Genomic DNA, 10,949 nt, shown 5'->3' with positions numbered 1-10,949 from the left:
CCTTTTTTCCCTTTTCCTTTGTACAAGGGAATAATTATACCTGACTTCCAATCCTCCGGGACTCTACCTTCCTTCCAGGCCAATCTGCACATCTTCCACATCCATTCTACTACTATCTCTCCCCCATGCTTCAGCATTTCACCACACACTCCATCAATTCCTGGGGCTTTCCCCATTTTGACTGTCTTCATTGCTTCCACAAGTTCTATCCTACTGATTTCTTCCTGTCTTCTCACCTCCCTCCTTCTCCCAGCCATTCCCCAGCCACTTATACTCGCATTACTTCCAACCTGTATGTTCAACAATTCCTTAAAGTGTTCTCTCCATCTGCTCTCTTTTTCTCCCTTCTCCACTAGTAATCTACCATTTTTATCTTTCACTCCCCTGCTAACTTCACTTCCACCCTGTCTTACTCTCTTCACCTCTATCCAGAACATCTTCTTACAGTCCCTCCACTTTACACTCAAATCCCTTCTAAATTCCTCATCCACTCTCTTCTTACGGATGATTATTGCTCACAGCCCTGCCATAACAGTAAAGAGAGAGAGAGAGAGAGAGAGAGAGAGAGAGAGAGAAAGTATGCATGTCAAGGCTGCATTAGCATGAGATAAGGGTGCATAAGGGAAGGCTGTTTGGTCGGCCGAAGTGGAAAGAAATGGCGATTTTAGTTGCGGTCACCCTAGACGAACTCTGAGATTAGGCGTCTGAAAGCAGTTGAATATACTTTATAAGATTTCTTTGATTTTAAGCATGATTCTTGTAACTTAGAATTTCAAGATTATGGAAATCTAGGAGAGGGACACGCTGATTAGCAGGGTGTATGGGATTTCCGGACACTGTATAGGACCGAATTAGTTGGGAGAAATGTGTATGATAGTGTGCAAAGTGGGTTGGATGACGTTTAAGAGTCTGTATGACAGTGGAGTGGTTGACGATAGAATGTATGAATGTGTAAAAGGCTGAAGTGGTTGGGGACTATGCGTGAGAGAAGAATGATTGGCAAAAGTCTACATGAAGGTGGCTGACTGAAGGAAATGTGCCCGAGCCTGGGGTGGTTAGAGATATATATAGGAAAGTTGGGTAGCAGCTTTGGAGAGTCCCTCGTGGATGAAATTTGAATTATTCACATATTTTTGACCATAGGATCAATTATTGAGTTTGTAAGCAGTTGTAAATTGGGATGTAGGTATCAGATTCCCCGTAATATCAGCATGAAAGAAACTGTGAGCCATACTAAGGTTGCATTCAGATTCTGGCAGTAATATCGGCCATCACTCTGTGTACCAAAATTTGATGGTTAGCCTTTTCACTACGATTAACTCGTTTTCCATTAATTCTTGCTCTCTTCAGAAGTATTTGTTCAACTTTCTGGAGATTTTTTTAGATCTGAAAGATTTAATTAAACTCTTTATTACGAGGGGATTTCCTAAACTGGATGAATAATCTGACGTTTGGTTTAATCAAATGAGACATCATCAGGCTGAAGGGGTTAATGTTCTCCAAAGTTTCGCATTGGTCAGTATGCGGACATCGCAGCCAATAAATGAACGCGATGATCAGATAAATTAACTCAACCGTCAGTAAACGAACAAATGTTCAATGAAAGACCTCAGCGATCAGCAATAAACAACAGAACATTAAATACGCCAGGTGTAAAGGTCAGCAAATAAACTCACAGTCATTAATCAAACGAAAACACCGGCCAAAAGAAGAGCAACACACTACTCAAACATACAAATACAATGGTCAGATGAAAGGCCAAAACAAACACCAAACAGTCTCCGCGATCATTAAATAAATACAACAATCAACAAAATCACAACAGACATAAAGGTGATTAAAACGATCATCAAGCCGTCAGCAAACTAACAACCAACAATAAACCGTCTCACTGATCATACAAATATAAACATAGCGATTAACAAAGTCTCAACGGTCATAAAACGAGGAAAATTTTAAAGAAATTGGCCACAGTAATCAACAAACTATTTAATCTGTCATCAAGCAAATACAATGATCAAAATTCAGTCTCAACGGTAACATAAGCGAACAAGCATTAACAAAACTGTCGTAATGGTTAAGCAACTGACGCGTACTGGAGTGATAAAGGTGAGGCAGCGGGCCAGAATAGGCAGAAAGGGCGGCCGAGGGTTGTGGGGATTACGAGGGGCGGGAAAAGGACGCTGCCTGGCATAAGGAGGGCGGAGGGGACGCTGCTGAATGGACCCTCAGGAAGTATTGCCTTCGAATAGGGTGATGAGGAGGTTATGGCACAGACCTGGATGAACCTTGAGACCTGAATGTACCCAGAGTATTCTAATCGTGGATGTGGTGTTGAGGAAGTTATAGTTACTACGGATGTGGATGAAATCTGAGAAACTTCTACCATCATACTGGTTGTTATGAATGGCATTCTTACATCCAGCGTGGCTCTAGGGAGATAACCTGACTAAACACTGAGAAATATCTATCGTTGTTCATCAGAATGAACTAATGAATATTTTCCCTCTAAAATAGTAACGCATTAAGTGACTAAACATATATATGTACTTTTTTTAATAACAGAAGGGTGGGGGGGAGAACAGACCTGAATAAAGCCACGGGAATTTCTAACTTCGAAGACCTGTCTCTGCAGTTGATGACAGACCTGAATGAATCCCCAGGCGCTTTAAGGATGGCTTGAAAGATAGTGGAACAGACTTGCATGTCAACATAAATATTATCTCAGATTGTGTGCATTGCCAATCTGACTAAAATGGTACAGACTTTTTTTTTTTCTACTGTGCAGCCATGAATCTAAAGGCTTGGACGTTGGTTGAATGAATGTGACTGTTTCATATCGAGTGCTGCGTGTTCTTTTTTTTACTTGTGTGTGTGTGTGTGTGTGTGTGTGTGTGTGTGTGTGTGTGTGTGTGTGTGTGTGTGTGTGTGTGTGTGTGTGTGTGCTTTTTTTAAGTAACCTCATTCAGTCCTTTGGAACAGAGGTAGACTTGGAATGCTATGACGATGATGTAAGAAATTACCATTTTAGGGGCCAATAAAATAAAAGAAAAATTAAACTGATGATAAAACAACATATGCAAAAATTTGGATAATGGCGGTCTCTTTATGAGAGAAGGAAAAAAAAAATACACTGTACAGTATATTGAAAAGAGTACACTTAAAATATATGTTTGTACTTAAGTAAATGTTTATAAAACACATTAAGGTTCAGCCAAATGTTTTAATTTTTGTGAAGGAGGGAAAATCAATTGAAAGACAAATTCTCCCATTCAGGGTTTTCAATCATCTTTCATATACGACCACCAGCCTTCCCTCAACCTTACACACCGTCACATACCTTCACACCTTCATGTCCACCCACACACACAAACAGATATGCACATTTCTACAGCCTGACAATCATGAACCCCACACACACAAGTACCGCGCGCGCACACACACACACACATTATAAATATATATATATATATATATATATATATATATATATATATATATATATATATATATATATATATATATATATATCATCATCAGCCGTTGAGGTCCACTGCAGGACCGGCCTATCCCTACCGAAGCAGGGACGATACAGCCAATGTATCTCTACCCAGTGGCTTAGGCTGTCTGGTAGAGACTGTATGTAGTGTGAGAAGTGCTTGTAAGTGTAATTGTAGTGTTGTAGTGGCTTTGGATGTGTATGTAGTCTGTGAACCAAGTGTAATCGGCCCGCCTTAAGTCGATTGGGTGCAAGCATACTAGTATGCGACGCTGGTTCAACCACAGCACCCCTTATGTCCGCCAGAGTAGCAAGTGGCTCGATGAATGATTCCCAAAGTCTTTACAACTCTAGCGGGAGGCGAACCCTTGTCCACCAGCGTGTGAAACACACACTCTACCACTGTACCACAGAGGCTCTCTCTCTCTCTCTCTCTCTCTCTCTCTCCGATATGTGTGTGTGTGTGTGTGTGTGTGTGTGTGTGTGTGTGTGTGTGTGTATCACGGGACAGTGCTTCTGTCTTTAATAAAATCGTCCGGTGGTGAGAAGAACAAAGAGGACAGTTGTCTTCGTAAGAAAAATCCTCTCCGTTGAGTGTGTGTGTGTCAGCGCTGAGTAAAATAATCTGGTGGGAGCAAAAAATACTGAAAAATTGTGGCCGCAGTGAAAGAGTCAGCAAGTTTTTTTTTTTTTTTCTGTTAGTACTAAAGGACATCGTGTGTGGAATAATATCGCCTGGAACAATCCAAGATGTTTTAACGCTTTTGGTGTTGAGTAAAATTGGTTGGTGGTAAAAGAAACCTGAAAAGTCATCATAGAACAGAGTATACAGAAGTTTTTATTAATCTCTTCGGTCAGAGAAGTCTATTCTAAGCTTACTGTAATATCGTTGGCTGCTAGGAAGAATATGGAAAATCGTCATCAAATTGAACGAAATAATTGACTTGTTCTTATCCCTCCTGTCAGGCAGATTGTTCCTGAAATTAAAAGAAATAAATACATGCCCATTCACATTCATTCAGGTTTATTTCGATGCACTTCATTCATTCTAACTTATTCCAGCCATAATTAGACGAAATTAGTCAGTTAAGACATATTTCGGTCAGTGAAAGTCATTTTAGGGTTCATCGTGCTCAGGCCAAGAGATTTCGTTTATGGTCATGACCACGGAAGCCTTTGCCAATAATCAGCTCAAAAGTTGCTATATCGTTCGAAGTTTGAGTGCTCAGGCCTTTTAGGTGTTCAGGTTCCTGGTGTACAGGAAACCATTTGGCTCGTCACTCAGTTTAGTGTCACCCGTAGACAGAAGGAAGAGGAAAGAATGAAGGAACGTACGGCATTAGAGGAAGGAAGGAAAGAAGGAAGGAAGAGAGGAAACGGCAGTCACCCGAGAGCAGCACTAGATCTAGTGAGTGGATGGTGATCACTCACTATAATTTCAGATTCCTCTGTGCAGTAAGATTGACTATAGCTGAGCCCGTGAATAAGATTTATGCATTTATTGTTTTTAGTCATCGAAATTCGGTGGGCGATAAAACACTGATTAGGATGTGCGAAGAACACTGGGTGGGATGGGTTTAAATGGTAGGGGAAAGAGGAGCATGAAAAGAGAACACCCTGCATTATGTAGATAGGCTTTTGCGCATGGGAAGGTGATTGGATGGGAAGATTTAGGTTACAGATTTCTCCTAGAAATTCCATGGGGAAAGCAAAAAGGTGAGGAAGGGGAATAGGATTCAGCGGAAACTAGAATAATGCTGGTTATTGGGACGGGAAGGGCAGTACATTCTGGGAACACTGGCGCCGTAGTGGATGGTATGGGTGTGGTGAAGGATTTAATCAATGTTTTTCTCTTACCGCTCCCAGGTTCTTATGACTCACCCTCTGATAGGTAAAATCGTTTGAATTTAGCTAACAGAGAATAAAAGAGTAGTCCCGGTTATGAGAAGTTTTGAAAAAGGACAGCGAGAACCAGAAAAAAATAAATAACCTCGAAGTGCTCTCATGCAACCGACTTTTCACAGGTGAGATAGAAAAGAAAAGAAGAAAAATGATTGCCCATTGAAGTCTACTGATAAGCTAGTGTTCTTTTTTGGGTAAAGGAATTTCACCTATCAATCAAGTCTTAGTTCTGTAATAAATGCACAATGAAAGTGGGAGCAGGAGGGATGGAGTGAGGAAGATGGAGAGGAAGGGTGGTGAGCCAGCGAGACGCTCACGCTTGCATTTTTGCATCCCCTGTAGCAAGTCATTCCCCGCTGATAAGACATGTGAGGCAGGTGATTATTCAGGCATTTGGGAACTTCTTGCCAACTGATGCACGATTGCCTGGCTTTAACCGTTCAGTGGGCGGGGTACGAATATTCTTTTTTAAGTTGGACAGGAGATTTTTTAAGCTGAAGAAATTCTTCTAGTGGAAGACAGAGAAATAAAATCCTGTGTTCCTTCCATACTTTTAGGATGAGTAATTGAAAGGTTGTAGCAGAGACAAATATTAAACCTTATGATTAGGAGAAATTTTTCTTTGCTAACTGAAGGTGTCTGGTGTTAGCCAGAATGAAATTTCTTTATCTGTTTCAGCATCTCAAAGGGTTAATAGTGATTGACTTTGGTCACTTCATTGAAAGAGCTTCCACTCTGTTGTATGGAATCATCTGGTATTAACCAGAAAGAAAACTTTTTCGTTTCTTTCAGCCACTCACAAGGTAAATTTCATATTTAAGGTGCTTCCCTTAGGTGAATAAAGTTGCCATACAGATACTGAAATAAATTCATTATGCGTTGTAGCAATGCTGTATATTTGTTTAGTTCCCTCGAGAAGTAGCTCTACTGGTGAAAGGGTGAATTTTGAGGCGGGGTCTTCATGCGGAGGTAGAGATCGATTATAAAACTGCTATTAATCCAGACGATGTGAACTGCACCAAAAATCATTGATGGAATGAAGAAGTGCCTGAGAGAAGGGATCGGAACTGGTGATGGGTGGCCTGGAGGGTGATAAGAACGTTTGGAGCGATGAGTGGTGATACAGAGGCTTTAAGCGGATGAAGAAGGTGATGCAGAGGCTTGGATCAAAGGGAGCGGTAATGGGCGTCGATAAAAAGGAGTGAAGTTTGTGGGAGTGGTGATAGAGAAACTTGGAGTGGTGGAAACGAGTGGTGACAGACAGACAGGAGACGCTGGTGACAGAGAAGTTTGGATTGGTAGGAGGGAGTTATGATCAGCTTGATTAGAAGAGGGGGGGAGGATGCAAAGAGAAAGTGATGATAGAGGCTTTTGGAGTGAGGGAACGTAGATGTGAAGAGTGGTGAGAGACGTTTTGATCATGGGCACATATGGTGAACTCTGGGACAGGACGTCGAGCAATAATTGGACTAACAGAGAGACAGATAAGTCAAACAGAGAGCATGCATGATATTCCTTACCCATGCTGAGTTTCTATCGAATCTAATGATAGTCTCAGTTCCGTTAACCACACGATCTTGTCACTACGGTAATCGGGTATTGTACTCTCACTAACTCTAATTGATTTCACTCGGTAGAGAGAATCCTAATGGACTCAGAGGATGAAGAATATTCTCTATAATGCATTCATTGTGACGACAGAATGGGTATTTTAATCTGGTGTCTACTTGAAATTTTATTCCTCAGAGAGAACTGACACGCAGTCAGTATGCTAAGCTTCAGGTGCCATTTTCGGAGGTCTAAGCTTCCAGTTTATTATTGGTGCCATTTTCGGAGGTCTAAGCTTCCAGTTTATTATTTAAATTCCTGGCCTAAGTATAGCAACATTTTTCTTTCCGTGTCGATTAAATTGATTCTAAACTTTTTAATAAATATTCTGGAGGGCATGACATGGCAGATACTTTACTCTAGCTGCCGCAAGGCGATTTTATTCACCCAAGAGAAACCCACAGCCCTATTAAGGATCAGAATATAAAAATTTTGTATCCTTAACTCTCAAGCGACGGAGAATTGTGCATTTTACTCGGGACATCACCAACGATACGACTTCGCACAAGGATATCTCTTGTCATCTAAGACTTTTTCAAGTTAACAGTCCAAATTGTTGTCAGGAATACACAGGAAAACCGTGAGTACACTGAAGTTTAGTGGCGGGTACAGCTGCAGGCAAAATCTACTTACCTGAGAGTCCGAGATAGTGAAGCAGGATTACAGCCATTCTAATAGCTTCAGTATAACTGGTTAAAATGCCAAAATAGTATTTGATTTCAACGAGGGTTACAACGTAAATAAGCACCACCAAAACTCTGCCAACCTAACTGACTGATTATTTATTGATGTTCATAAAGATCTCATTCGGCACTCACAGTTTTCGAGACTTTTCTAAACAGAAAGAAGACCGCATCCTTGCCCTCTCCTTTCCACTTCATTATGAGCAAACAAAAGAACTCGTGCGCCAGATTTGGGTCAGTCGTGCTCAGAATTACTAATGGAACCTTTTTAGACGCAAAAGACAGGGGAGAAGGGATGCCTTTTTGCACTGGTTAAATTCTATATATGTATCTTGTTGAGGACGTAAACCCGGCCTACTTAAACACAAACCGAATTCAGAATCACCCTTGAAGGTAGTTAAGGGACCCATTAACACCTTGGTCCGTGCTTTCTTCAGCTTAGGAGGCTATATCTGCACATGACACACTGATTCCCTAATGTATGTTTCTTATGTAATCTACTTTAGAATTAAAACATTCGCAAGGCTACGCTGTTGCAACCCTCCATCTGACCAAGCACATACCCCCCACCTTCCTGCACACCTAACCAAGGGAATATCGGCACTCCCCTCCCTCGACCTTTTCTTTTAAAGGTGAACATAAGGAGAACGCCTTGAGAACACATAACTTAGGCCCTTCAGATTCCTTGAGCAGGTTGCATTGAAATCTCTATTTTTTTTAACTTTGTCGTAATAAAAAAAAAAAAAAAAAAAAATTAAGCCACTACATTCTACATACCAAAAGGCACCGGTGCACTGTAAGACTCATAAGTACTAAAATTTCATGACCCTATAGTGAATACTTTCTGAGTTCTGGTCTGGAAACGAAAGCTCTACGTCCGGCCAACCGCTCTGCCGTCTTGTTGCCCAGCTCTACGGACGGACACCTATTGATCCCAGCGTATAACAACATCCTCCTCTAACTTTGTGAGTTGGAGGATAAAAGCAAAGACAGCATAAGGGTAAAACTGAGGATGTGGAATTCAAGATTTATCGCTAAGAAAAAGCGACAGAAAGCCTCTTTAACCCACGAGAATACCAAGGCTATAAAATATAGTGATGTCTTCTCGTTGACTGAGGAGGCTCCTTGGCATCTCTTCCTTACTAGTTTATTTTTGTATCTGGTACGTTGACATATTTTAACATAATATTTACTTTTTTTTATCTAGTAGGTTAGTGTATTCCAGTATTCTACTTGCAATATTTATCGATATCAAATAGCTGCAGTGTATAATGACCATGAACTAAATAATAAGCAGTAATATACAAAGTAATTTGCTATGAGAGAGGTAATAGGATGCATCTTCCATCACGAAAAATGCCAATTCTGGCGTGTGTGCAGAAAATGTAAAGTATACAAGTTTGAGGCTTGTTTCAGAGGGGCTGAAGAAGAATACCCATGGGGAAATCTGAGTATACTGACGGGTGGGGAGAGATAAAAATAATCTTCAATGTCAGTGAGTTTTGGTATGTTTGAGATTTGTCTGGGGAGGGCAGGGGAAGAAGAACAACTGTGTGTGTGTGTGTGTGTGTGTGTGTGTGTGTGTGTGTGTGTGTGTGTGTGTGTGTGTGTGTGTGTAGTGAAGAAAAATGGGGGGTGCAATGCGTGTTTTTGTGTGTAATTATGTGTATTTATGTGTTTAAAGGAAAAGGAATATGAGGAATAACGGGAATAAGGAGGGTTGAACTTGTCTGGGAGGGGCTGGAGGAGATGGAAGAAGGGTTAATATGGGTTTTGGTTTGACTGGGTGAGGCTGAGAAGAGGCAAGAGGAAATGAATTCTTGAGTATGTGGAGAGAGAGAGAGAGAGAGAGAGAGAGAGAGAGAGAGAGAGTGAGCTGGGAAAGGAGGAGGGATTATGTAGATTTGGGTATGTCTGAGCTGCGGTAGGAAAAAGTATACGGGGGAATGTACGGCCCTGAATGTGTTTGGATGGGGGGAGGGGAATTAAAAACAAAGGGAAATATTTGTTTATGACACATTGTTACAAGGAGACGAGCCATAAAGAGAAGAACAGAGCAGAGCGGAGGTTGATAGGGAGGTTGAAATATGGAAATAGTAAGAACAATATGAGAAGTAGTGTTGCCATCAGAAGTTCCTTGCCACATATGGTTAGCTTGGCAAGATCTTATTTAGTTTTGATATTGTTTCGAGACTTCAGAGAGGAATTACTGACCACAAGATAGAGGAGAACTGAGATAATAGCACGAGAGATAATATCGACGAGGAAAATAAACAGAAAATACAGTAAAGCAGTCTTGCTTACCGCAAGGAACTGAACATAACTGCATTTGTAAATCTACTTCTGGAGCCGGAATGACAAGTGGTATGGCGAGTTACAAACGTGGGATGGAAGCGGTGAAGCGAGAGAAGAAATGAGAGGTATAATATCATGTATCTGTTCATCGTTCATCATTATCCCGTGAACAACTAGCCTACTGCTCTGTGATTGACGAATGCTATTATCAACGCCGACCAGAATGTCTATGTACAGTACATATTGCATGACTTTCACCCACTCTTACACTGATGATAGTCATGGTAACTCAGCTTTGACTGTTAATTTTCTCCCAGCTGAGCAACATGGTTCGGTGTTTAAGTAACATGCCCTTAGCCACGAGAACGTCCTTTTCACCATTCATACAGTTTAGGGGAGATTTCTTGTTGTGAAAGAGTTAATAAAGGCTATATCTACTTCGTCCACTTCGGTACGTCTCTCCTGATCTGAAGTAAATCGTCTGAAGTTGACAAGAATAATAACATACAAAAACGGCATTGTAGTGAAGGGGTTAATGACACCCATAACAAAAGAACTAATAAGGATAATGTCTGACCAGTTGACCGATAGCATTTCTCATAGCTGGGTAAAATCGTCTGCAAAAGACTCTTATGACTCAAACATTAATAAAATCGCTCGGCGTAAACTGGAAAATGCCGCATTTGTTCCGGCCTTGAGAAATTTAATGGTGATAGTATTAACCTTCTCGTGCTCATGTGACTCACGCACAGCTGAATAATACTCTCTGGCCTTGGCTGAACAGATTACTAAAAAAGTACCGATCATGAGAGGGTTAAGCATACCCGTAGCAACAAAAGAAAGCAAATAAGTAAATAAATAAATAAATAAATACTCATTTGCATAGACTTTGACTACTAAGATCTCCCTCACCAGAACATGCTGTTTTAGGCATCGCAGGAAGGGCTTCTTTCGTAATGAGG

The sequence above is a fragment of the Coenobita brevimanus genome, chromosome 24 (genome assembly GCF_032717465.1).
Source record: "Coenobita brevimanus isolate Jiangsu-jjx chromosome 24, ASM3271746v2, whole genome shotgun sequence".
Lineage (NCBI taxonomy): Eukaryota > Metazoa > Arthropoda > Malacostraca > Decapoda > Coenobitidae > Coenobita > Coenobita brevimanus.
This window is presented reverse-complemented; position numbering follows the sequence as displayed.